Genomic DNA, 12,674 nt, shown 5'->3' on the forward strand with positions numbered 1-12,674 from the left:
TTATGCATCTTATCTTGCTTTGATTGATGGTAGCATTATAAGATGATCTCTCACTAAATTATCAAGAAGCGTTCTCCCTGAGTATGCACCGTTGCGAAAGTTCTTCGTGCTGAGACACCACGTGATGATCGGGTGTGATAGGCTCTATGTTCAAATACAACGGGTGCAAAACATTTGTACACGTGGAATACTCAGGTTATACTTGACGAGCCAAGCATATACAGATATGGCCTCGGAACACGGAGACCAAAAGGTCGAGCGTGAATCATATAGTAGATATGATCAACATAATGATGTTCACCGATGAAACTACTCCATCTCACGTGATGATCGGACATGGTTTAGTTGATTTGGATCACGTAATCACTTATAGGATTAGAGGGATGTCTATCTAAGTGGGAGTTCTTTAAGTAAATTAACTGAACTTAAATTTATCATGAAACTTAGTACCTGATAAGTATCTTGCTTGATTATGCTTGTTTGTAGATAGATGGCTCGTGCTGTTGTTCCGTTGAATTTTAATGCGTTCCTTGAGAAAGCAAAGTTGAAAGATGATGGTAGCAATTACATGGACTGGGTCCGTAACTTGAGGGTTATCCTCATTGCTGCACAGAAGAATTACGTCCTGGAAGCACCCCTGGGTGCCAGGCCTGCTGCAGCAGCAACGCCGGATGTTATGAACGTCTGGCAGAGCAAAGCTGATGACTACTCAATTGTTCAGTGTGCCATGCTTTACGGCTTAGAATCGGGACTTCAACGACGTTTTGAACGTCATGGAGCATATGAGATGTTCCAGGAGTTGAAGTTAATATTTCAAGCAAATGCCCGGATTGAGAGATATGAAGTCTCTAATAAGTTCTATAGCTGCAAGATGGAGGAGAACAGTTCTGTCAGTGAGCATATACTCAAAATGTCTGGGTATAATAATCACATGATTCAATTGGGAGTTAATCTTCCAGATGATTGCGTCATTGACAGAATTCTCCAATCACTGCCACCAAGCTACAAGAGCTTCGTGATGAACTATAATATGCAAGGAATGAATAAGACTATTCCCGAGCTCGGAGGTAGAAATCAAGAAGGAGCATCAAGTGTTGATGGTCAACAAGACCACTAGTTTCAAGAAAAAGGGCAAAGGGAAGAAGAAGGGAAACTTCAAAAAGAACGGCAAGCAAGTTGCTACTCAAGAGAAGAAACCCAAAACTGGACCTAAGCCTGAAACTGAGTGCTTCTATTGCAAGTAGACTGGTCACTGGAAGCGGAATTGCCCCAAGTATTTGGCGGATAAGAAGGATGGCAAGGTGAACAAAGGTATATGTGATATACATGTTATTGATGTGTACCTTACTAATGCTCGCAGTAGCACCTGGGTATTTGATACTGGTTCTGTTGCTAATATTTGCAACTCAAAATAGGGACTATGGATTAAGCGAAGATTGGCTAAGGACGAGGTGACGATGCGCGTGGGAAATGGCTCCAAAGTCGATGTGATCGCAGTCGGCACGCTACCTCTACATCTACCTTCGGGATTAATATTAGACCTAAATAATTGTTATTTGGTGCCAGCGTTAAGCATGAACATTATATCTGGATCTTGTTTGATGCGAGACGGTTATTCATTTAAATCAGAGAATAATGGTTGTTCTATTTATTTGAGTAATATCTTTTATGGTCATGCACCTTTGAAGAGTGGTCTATTCTTGTTGAATCTCGATAGTAGTAACACACATATTCATAATGTAGAAGCCAAAAGATGCAGAGTTGATAATGATAGTGCAACATATTTGTGGCACTGCCGTTTAGGTCATATCAGTGTAAAGCGCATGAAGAAACTCCATACTGATGGACTTTTGGAACCACTTGATTATGAATCACTTGGTACTTGCGAACCGTGCCTCATGGGCAAGATGACCAAAACACCGTTCTCCGGTACTATGGAGAGAGCAACAGATTTGTTGGAAATCATACATACAGATGTATGTGGTCCGATGAATATTGAGGCTCGTGGCGGATATCGTTATTTTCTCACCTTCACAGATGACTTAAGCAGATATTGGTATATCTACTTAATGAAACATAAGTCTGAAACATTTGAAAAGTTCAAAGAATTTCAGAGTGAAGTTGAAAATTATCGTAACAAGAAAATAAAGTTTCTACGATCTGATCGTGGATGAGAATATTTGAGTTACGAGTTTGGTGTACATTTGAAAAATTGTGGAATAGTTTCGCAACTCACGCCACCCGGAACACCACAGCGTAATGGTGCGTCCGAACGTCGTAATCGTACTTTACTAGATATGGTGCGATCTATGATGTCTCTTACTGATTTACCGCTATAATTTTGGGGATACACTCTAGAGACGGCCGCATTCACGTTAAATAGGGCACCATCAAAATCCGTTGAGACGACGCCTTATGAACTGTGGTTTGGCAAGAAACCAAAGTTGCCGTTTCTGAAAGTTTGGGGCTGCGATGCTTATGTGAAAAAGCTTCAACCTGATAAGCTCGAACCCAAATCGGAGAAATGTGTCTTCATAGGATATCCAAAGGAGACTATTGGATACACCTTCTATCACAGATCCGAAGGCAAGACTTTTGTTGCTAAATTCGGAAACTTTCTGGAGAAGGAGTTTCTCTCGAAAGAAGTGAGTGGGAGGAAAGTAGAACTTGACGAGGTAACTGTACCTGCTCCCTTATTGGAAAGTAGTACATCACAGAAAACTGTTTCTGTGACACCTACACCAGTTAGTGAGGAAGCTAATGATGATGATCATGAAACTTCAGAACAAGATACTACTGAACCTCGTAGATCAACCAGAATAAGATCCGCACCAGAGTGGTACGGTTATCCCGTTCTGGAAGTCATGCTACTAGATCATGATGAACCTGTGAACTATGAAGAAGCGATGGTGAGCCCAGATTCCGCAAAGTGGCTTGAAGCCATGAAATCTGAGATGGGATCCATGTATGAGAACAAAGTATGGACTTTGGTTGACTTGCCCGATGATTGGCAAGCAATTGAGAATAAATGGATCTTCAAGAAGAAGACTGACACTGACGGTAATATTACTGTCTACAAAGCTCGACTTGTCGCAAAAGGTTTTCGGCAAGTTCAAGGGATTGACTACGATGAGACCTTCTCACCCGTAGCGATGCTTAAGTCTGTCCGAATCATGTTAGCAATTACCGCATTTTATGATTATGAAATTTGGCAGATGGATGTCAAAACTGCATTCCTGAATGGATTTCTGGATGAAGAGTTGTATATGATGCAACCAGAAGGTTTTATCGATCCAAAGGGAGCTAACAAAGTGTGCAAGCTCCAGCGATCCATTTATGGACTGGTGCAAGCCTCTCGGAGTTGGAATAAATGCTTTGATAGTGTGATCAAAGCATTTGGTTTTATATAGACTTTTGGAGAAGCCTGTATTTACAAGAAAGTGAGTGGGAGCTCTATAGCATTTGTGATATTATATGTAGATGACATATTACTAATTGGAAATGATATAGAATTTCTGGATAGCATAAAGGGATACTTGAATAAGAGTTTTTCAATGAAAGACCTCGGTGAAGCTGCTTACATATTAGGCATTAAGATCTATAGAGATAGATCAAGACACTTAATTGGACTTTCACAAACCACATACCTTGACAAAGTTTTGAAGAAGTTCAAAATGGATCAAGCAAAGAAAGGGTTCTTGCTTGTGTTACAAGGTGTGAAGTTGAGTAAGACTCAATGCCCGACCACTGCAGAAGATAGAGAGAATATGAAACATGTTCCCTATGCTTCAGCCATAGGCTCTATGATGTATGCAATGCTGTGTACCAGACCTGATGTGTGCCTTGCTATAAGTCTAGCAGGGAGGTACCAAAGTAATCCAGGAGTGGATCACTGGACAGTGGTCAAGAACATCCTGAAATACCTGAAAAGGACTAAGGATATGTTTCTCATATATGGAGGTGACAAAGAGCTCATCGTAAAAGGTTACGTTGATGCAATCTTTGACACTGATCCGGACGATTCTAAATCGCAAACCGGATACGTGTTTACATTAAACGGTGGAGCTGTCAGTTGGTGCAGTTCTAAACAAAGCGTTGTAGCGGGATCTACATGTGAAGCGGAGTACATAGCTGCTTCAGAAGCAGCAAATGAAGGAGTCTGGATGAAGGAGCTCATATCCGATCTAGGTGTCATACCTAGTGCATCGGGTCCAATGAAAATCTTTTGTGACAATACTGGTGCAATTGCCTTGGCAAAGGAATCCAGATTTCACAAGAGAACCAAGCACATCAAGAGACGCTTCAATTCCATCCGGGATCTAGTCCAGGTGGGAGACATAGAGATTTGCAAGATACATACGGATCTGAATGTTGCAGACCCGTTGACTAAGCCTCTTCCACGAGCAAAACATGATCAGCACCAAGGCTCCATGGGTGTTAGAATCATTACTGTGTAACCTAGATTATTGACTCTAGTGCAAGTGGGAGACTGAAGGAAATATGCCCTAGAGGCAATAATAAAGTTATTATTTATTTCCTTATATCATGATAAATGTTTATTATTCATGCTAGAATTGTATTAACCGGAAACATAATACATGTGTGAATACATAGACAAACAAAGTGTCACTAGTATGCCTCTACTTGACTAGCTCGTTAATCAAAGATGGTTATGTTTCCTAACCATGAACAATGAGTTGTTATTTGATTAACGGGATCACATCATTAAGTGAATGATCTGATTGACATGACCCATTCCATTAGCTTATCACCCGATCGTTTAGTATGTTGCTATTGCTTTCTTCATGACTTATACATGTTCCTATGACTATGAGATTATGCAACTCCCGTTTGCCGGAGGAACACTTTGTGTGCTACCAAACGTCACAACATAACTGGGTGATTATAAAGGAGCTCTACAGGTGTCTCCAAAGGTACATGTTGGGTTGGCGTATTTCGAGATTAGGATTTGTCACTCCGATTGTCGGAGAGGTATCTCTGGGCCCTCTCGGTAATGCACATCACTTAAGCCTTGCAAGCATTGCAACTAATGAGTTAGTTGTGGGATGATGTATTACAGAACGAGTAAAGAGACTTGCGGGTAATGAGATTGAACTAGGTATTGGAATACCGACGATCGAATCTCGGGCAAGTGACATACCGATGACAAAGGGAACAACGTATGTTGTTATGCGGTCTGACCGATAAAGATCTTCATAGAATATGTAGGAGCCAATATGAGCATCCAGGTTCTGCTATTGGTTATTGACTGGAGACATGTCTCAGTCATGTCTACATTGTTCTCGAACCCGTAGGGTCCGCACGCTTAAGGTTACGATGACAGTTATATTATGAGTTTATGCATTTTGATGTACCGAAGTTTGTTCGGAGTCCCGGATGAGATCACGGACATGACGAGGAGTCTCAAAATGGTCGAGACATAAAGATTGATATATTGGAAGCCTATGTTTGGATATCGGAAGTGTTCCGGGTGAAATCGGGATTTTACCGGAGTACCGGGAGGTTACCGGAACCCCCCGGGAGCTATATGGGCCATAGTGGGCCTTAGTGGAAAAGAGAAGAGGTAGCCCAACATGGGCCGTGCGCCCCTCCCCTCCCTTGGTCCGAATAGGACAAGGAGAGGGGGCCGGCCCCTCTCTCTCCTTTCCCCCCTCCGCGAATCCTATTCCAACTAGGATTGGGGGGGGGGGGAATCCTACTCCCAGAGGGAGTAGGACTCTCCTGGCGCGCCTCTCCATGGCCGGCCGCGCCCCCCTCCCTTAGTCCTTTATATACGAAGGCAGGGGCACCCCAGAAACACACAAGTTGGTGCACGTGATCATATTCTTAGCCGTGTGCGGTGCCCCCTTCCACCATAATCCTCGATAATATTGTAGCGGAGTTTAGGCGAAGCCCTGCTGCAGTAGTACATCAAGATCGTCACCACGCCGTCGTGCTGACGGAACTCTTCCCCGACACTTTGCTGGATCGGAGTCCGGGGATCGTCTTCGAGCTGAACGTGTGCTAGAACTCGGAGGTGCTGTAGTTTCGGTGCTTGATTGGTCGGACCGTGGAGACGTACGACTACATCAACCAAACGCTTCCGTTGTCGATCTACAAGGTACGTAGATCATACTCTCCCATCTCGTTGCTATGCATCACCATGATCTTGCGTGTGCGTAGGAACTTTTTAAATTACTACATTCCCCAACAGTCCTTCGTACCTGCACAAAGCGATAGCTACTCGCAACCAACGCAATTAGGGGTTGTCAATCCCTTCACGGTCACTTACGAGAGTGAGATCTGATAGATATAACATTTTTAGTATTTTTGGTATAAAGATGCAAAGTAAAAAGTAAAAGCAAAGTAAAAAGCAAAGAAAGATTAAAGTGATGGAGATTGATATGATGAGAATAGACCCGGGGGCCATATGTTTCACTAGTGGCTTCTCTCATGAGCATAAGTATTCTACGGTGGGTGAACAAATTACTGTTGAGCAATTGACAGAATTGAGCATAGTTATGAGAATATCTAGGCATGATCATGTATATAGGCATCACGTCTGTAACAAGTAGATCGAAACAATTCTGCATCTACTACTATTACTCCACTCATTGACCGCTATCCAGCATGCATCTAGAGTATTAAGTTAAAACAGAGTAATGCCTTAAGCAAGATGACATGATGTAGAGAGATAAATTCATGCAATATGAAATAAACCCCATCTTGTTATCCTCGATGGCAACGATACAATACATGCCTTGCTGCCCCTTCTGTCACTGGGTAAGGACACCGCAAGATCGAACCCAAAGCTAAGCACTTCTCCCATGGCAAGAACTACCAATCTAGTTGGCCAAACCAAATGGATAATTCAAAGAGACTTGCAAAGATAACCAATCATACATAAAAGAATTCAGAGAAGATTCAAATATTATTCATAGATAGACTTGATCATAAACCCACAATTCATCGGTCTCAACAAACACACCGCAAAAAGAAGATTACATCGAATAGATCTCCACAAGAGAGGGGGAGAACTTTGTATTGAGATTCAAAGAGAGAGAAGAAGCCATCTAGCTACTAACTATGGACCCGAAGGTCTGAGGTAAACTACTCACACTTCATCGGAGGGGCTAGGATGATGTAGAGGCCCTCCGTGATGACGGCCCTCTTCCGGCAGAGCTCCGAAACAGGCCCCAAGATGGGATCTCATGGATACAGAAAGTTGCGGCGGTGGAATTAGGTTTTTGGCTCCTCTTATGATCGTTTGGGGGTACGTGTGTATATATAGGAGGAAGAAGTACGTCGGAGGAGGAACGAGGGGCCCACGAGGCAGGGGGTGCGCCCTAGGGCGGGGCACCCCCACCCTCATGACCGCCTCTTTTGTTCCTTGGAGTAGGGTCCAAGTCTCCTGGATCACGTTCGGTGAGAAAATCACGTTCCCGAAGATTTTATTCCGTTTGGACTCCGTTTGATATTCCGTTTCTTCGAAACACTGAAAATAGGCAAAAAAAACAGCAATTCTGGGCTGGACCTTCGGTTAATAGGTTAGTCCCAAAAATAATATAAAAGTGGAAAATAAAGCCCAATATACTCCAAAACAGTAGATAATATAGCATGGAGTAATCAAAAATTATAGAAACGTTGGAGACGTATCATAGCGCTCCCTTACCAGTGGCGCTTCCTGCTAAAAAGCATTGCAGATATTAGCAGCAGCGCTCTGCACTAAAGCGCGCTACTGCTAGCCATGTATAGCAGTAGCGTGGGATGATAGGTGCTACTGCTACACGTTAGCTGTAGCGCCTTATCACTAGCGCGTCTCCCGCGCTACTGATAGAAAAAATACCCACGCTACTGCTAGGGTTTTCCCAAGTAGTGATGCGTTCTTCCCTTTGTCATCGATATGTTACTTGCCCGATATTCGATCATCGGTATCATCATACCTAGTTCAATCTCGTTACCGTCAAGTCTCTTTACTCGTTCTGTAATGCATCATCCCGTAACTAACTCATTAGTCACATTGCTTGCATGGCTTATAGTGATGTGCATTACCGAGAGGGCCCAGATATACCTCTCCGATACTCGAAGTGACAAATCCTAATCTTGATCTATGCCAACCCAACAAACACCTTCGAAGACACCTGTAGAGAATCTTTATAATCACCCAGTTATGTTGTGACGTTTGATAGCACACAAGGTGTTCCTCCGGTATTCGGGTGTTGCATAATCTCATAGTCACAGGAATATGTATAATCCATGAAGAAATCAATAGTAATAAAACTTAATGATCATTATGCTAAGCTTGCATCGACGAAACCATTTACGACAAACTCTCTGTCACCTCCATAAATGAGAAACATATCCTTAGTCCTTTTCAGGTATTTCAGGATGTTCTTGACCGCTGTCCAGTGATCCACTCCTGGATTATTCTGGTACCTCCCTGCTAAACTTATAGCAAGGCGCACATCAGGTCTGGTACACAGCATTGCATACATGATAGAACCTATGGCTGAGGCATAGGGAATGACTTTAATTTTCTCTCTATCTTCTGAAGTGGTCGGGCATTGAGTCTGACTCAACTTCACACCTTGTAACACAGGCAAGAACCCTTTCTTTGACTGATCCATTTTGAACTTCTTCAAAACTTTATCAAGGTATGTGCTTTGTGAAAGTCAAATTAAGCGTATTGATCAATATCTATAGATCTTGATGCCGAATATATAAGCAGCTTCACCGAGGTCTTTCATTGAAAAATTCTTATTCAAGTATCCTTTTATGCTATCCAAAAATTCTGTATTATTTCCAATCAACAATATGTCATCCACATATAATATTAGAAATGCTACAGAGCTCCCACGAACTTTCTTGTAAATACATGCTTCTCCAAAAGTCTGTAAAAAACTATATGCTTTGATCACACTATCAAAGCGTATATTCCAACTCCGAGATGCTTGCACCAGTCCATAAATGGATCGCTGGAGCTTGCACACTTTGTTAGCACCTTTAGGATCGACAAAACCTTCTGGTTGCATCATATACAACTCTTCTTTAAGAAATCCATTAAGGAATGCAGTTTTGACATCCATTTGCCAAATTTTGTAATCATAAAATGCGGCAATTGCTAACATGATTCGGATGGACTTATGTATCTCTACGAGTGAGAAGGTCTCATCGTAGTCAACTCCTTGAACTTGTTGAAAACCTTTTTGAACAAGTCGAGCTTTGTAGACAGTAACCTTACCGCCAACGTCAGTCTTCTTCTTGAAGATCCATTTATTCTCTATGCTTCGCGATCATCGGGCAAGTCAACCAAAGTCCACACTTTGTACTCATACATGGATCCCTTCTCAGATTATTTGGCCTCAAGCCATTTCGTGGAATTTGGGCTCATTACCGCTTCCTCATAGTTCGTAGGTTCGTCATGGTCTAGTAACATGACCTCCAAAACAGGATTACCGTACCACTCTGGTGCAGACCGTAATCCGATTGACCTACGAGGTTCGGTAGTAACTTGATCTGAAGTTTCATGATCATCATCAGTAGCTTCCTCACTAATTGGTGTAGGAATCACTGGAACTGATTTCTATGTTGAACTACTTTCCAATTTTGGAGAAGTACAATTACCTCATTAAGTTCTACTTTCCTCCCACTCACTTCTTTTGACAGAAACACCTTCTCTAGAAAGTATCTATTCTTAGCAACGAATATTTTGCCTTCGGATCTGTGATAGAAGGTGTACCCAACAGTTTCCTTTGGGTATCCTATGAAGACGCATTTCTCTGATTTGGGTTCAAGCTTATCAGGTTGAAGCTTTTTCACATAAGCATCCTAGCCCCAAACTTTAAGAAACGACAGCTTAAGTTTCTTGCGAAACCACAGTTCATATGGTGTCGTCTCAACAGATTTAGACGGTGCCCTATTTAACGTGAATGCAGTCGCCTCTAAAGCATAACCCCAAAACAATATTGTAAATCGGTAAGAGACATCATAGATTGCACCATATCTAACAAAGTACGGTTATGACGTTCGGACACACCATTACGCTGTGGTGTTCCAGGTGGCGTGAGTTGTGAAACTATTCCACATTTTTCAAATGAAGACAAAACTCGTAACTCAAATATTCACCTCCATGATCAGATCGTAGAAAGTTTATTTTCTTGTTACAATGATTTTCCTCTTCACTTAGAAATTCTTTGAACTTTCCAAATGTTTCATACTTATGTTTCATTAAGTAGATATACCCATGTCTTCTCAAATCATCTGTGAAGGTCAGAAAATAATGATACCCGCCGCGAGCCTCAACACTCATCGGACCGCATACATCAATATGTATTATTTCCAATAAGTCAGTGGCTCGCTCCATTGTTCCGGAGAACGGAGTGTTAGTCATCTTGCCCATGAGGCATGGTTCGCAAGCATCAAGTGGTTTAGAATCAAGTGATTCCAAACGGACATCAGCATGGAGTTTCTTCATGCGCTTTACACCAATATGACCTAAAAGTGATTCCAAAAGTGCCACAAATAAGTTGCACCATCATTATTAACTTTGCATCTTTTGGCTTCAATATTATGAATATGTGTATAAGTACGATAGATATTCAACAAAAATAGACCACTTACCAAGGGTGCATGACCATAAAAGATATTACTCATATAAATAGAACAACCATTATTCTCTGATTTAAATGAATAACCGTCTCGCATCAAACAAGATCTAGATATAATGTTCATGCTCAACGCTGGCACCAAATAACAATTATTTAGTTCTAAAACTAACCCCGAAGGTAGATGTGGAGGTAGTGTGCCGACGGCGATCACATCGACCTTGGAACCATTTCGGACGCGCGTCATCACCTCGAGTTGCAAATATGAGCAACATAACCAGTATCAAATACCCAGGCGCTACTATGAGCATTAGTAAGGTACACATCAATAACATGTATATCAAATATACCTTTCACTTTGCCATCCTTCCTATCCGCCAAATACTTGGGGCAGTTCCGATTAGAAGCACTGAGTTTCAGGCTTAGGTCCAGACTTGGGCTTCTTCCTGGGAGCAGCAACTTGCTTGCTATTCTTCTTGAAGTTCCCCTTCTTCCCTTTGCCCTTTTTCTTGAAACTAGTGGTCTTGTTAACCATCAAGACTTGATGCTCCTTCTTGATTTCTACCTCCGCAGCCTTCAGCATTGCGAAGAGCTCGGGAATTGTCTTTTCCATCCCTTGCATGTTATAGTTCATCACAAAGCCTTTATAGCTTGGTGGCAGTGATTGAAGAACTCTATCAATGGCACTATCATCGGGAAGATTAACTCCCAACTGTGTCAAGTGGTTATGGTACCCAGACATTCTGAGTATGTGTTCACTCAGAAATGTTCTCCTCCATCTTGCAGCTATAGAACTTGTTGGAGACTTCATATCAATCAACTTGGGCATTTGCTTGAAATATTAACTTCAACTCCTGGAACATCTCATATGCTCCATGGCGTTCAAAACGTCTTTGAAGTTCCAATTCTAAGCCGTAAAACATGGCACACCGAACTATCGAGTAGTCATCAGCTTTAGTCTGCCAGACATTCATAACGTCCGGAGTTGCTCCTGCAGTGGGCCTTGCACCTAGCGGTGCTTCCAGGATGTAATTCTTTTACGCAACAATGAGGATAATCCTCAAGTTACGGACCCAGTCCGTGTAGTTGCTACCATCGTCTTTCAACTTAGCTTTCTCTGGGAACGCATTAAAATTCAAAGGAACAGTATCACGGACCATTGATCTACAACAACATAGATATGCAAAAACTATTAGGACTAAGTTCTTGATAAATTAAAGTTCAATTAATCATATTACTTAAGAACTCCCACTTAGATAGACATCCCTCTATTCATCTAAATGATCACGCGATCCATATCAACTAAACCATGTCTGATCATCACGTGAGATGGAGTAGTTTTCAATGGTGAACATCACTATGTTGATCAGAACAACTATATGATTCACGTTCGACCTTTCGGTCTTAGTGTTCCGAGGGCATATCTGCATATGCTAGGCTCGTCAAGTTTAACTCGAGTAATGTGCATGTGCAAAACTGGCTTGCACCTGTTGTATGTGAACATAGAGCTTATCACACCCAATCATCACGTGGTGTCTCGGCACGACGAACTTTAGCAATAGTGCATACTCCAGGAGACCACTTATACCTTGAAATCTAGTGAGGGATCATCTTATAATGCTACCGCCATACTAAGCAAAATAAGATGCATAAAAGATAAACATCACATGCAATCAAAATATGTGACATGATATGGTCATCATCATCTTGTGTCTTTGATCTCCATATCCAACGCACCATCACGATCTCCATCATCACTGGCTTAACACCTTGATCTCCATCTTAGCGTCATTGTCGTCCCGCCAACTATTGCTTCTACGACTATCACTACCTCTTAGTGATAAAGTAAAGCAATTACATGGCGATTGCATTTCATACAATAAAGCAACAACCATAAGGCTCCTGCCAGTTGCTGATAACTTCTACAAAACATGATCATCTCATTCAACAATTTTTATCTCATCATGTCTTGACCATATCATATCACAACATGCCCTGCAAAAACAAGTTAGATGTCCTCTACTTCGTTGTTGCAAGTTTTACGTGGCTGCTACGGGCTTCAAGTAAGAA

Source organism: Triticum dicoccoides, chromosome 5A (assembly GCF_002162155.2).
Source record: "Triticum dicoccoides isolate Atlit2015 ecotype Zavitan chromosome 5A, WEW_v2.0, whole genome shotgun sequence".
In the NCBI taxonomy this organism is placed as follows: Eukaryota; Viridiplantae; Streptophyta; class Magnoliopsida; order Poales; family Poaceae; genus Triticum; species Triticum dicoccoides.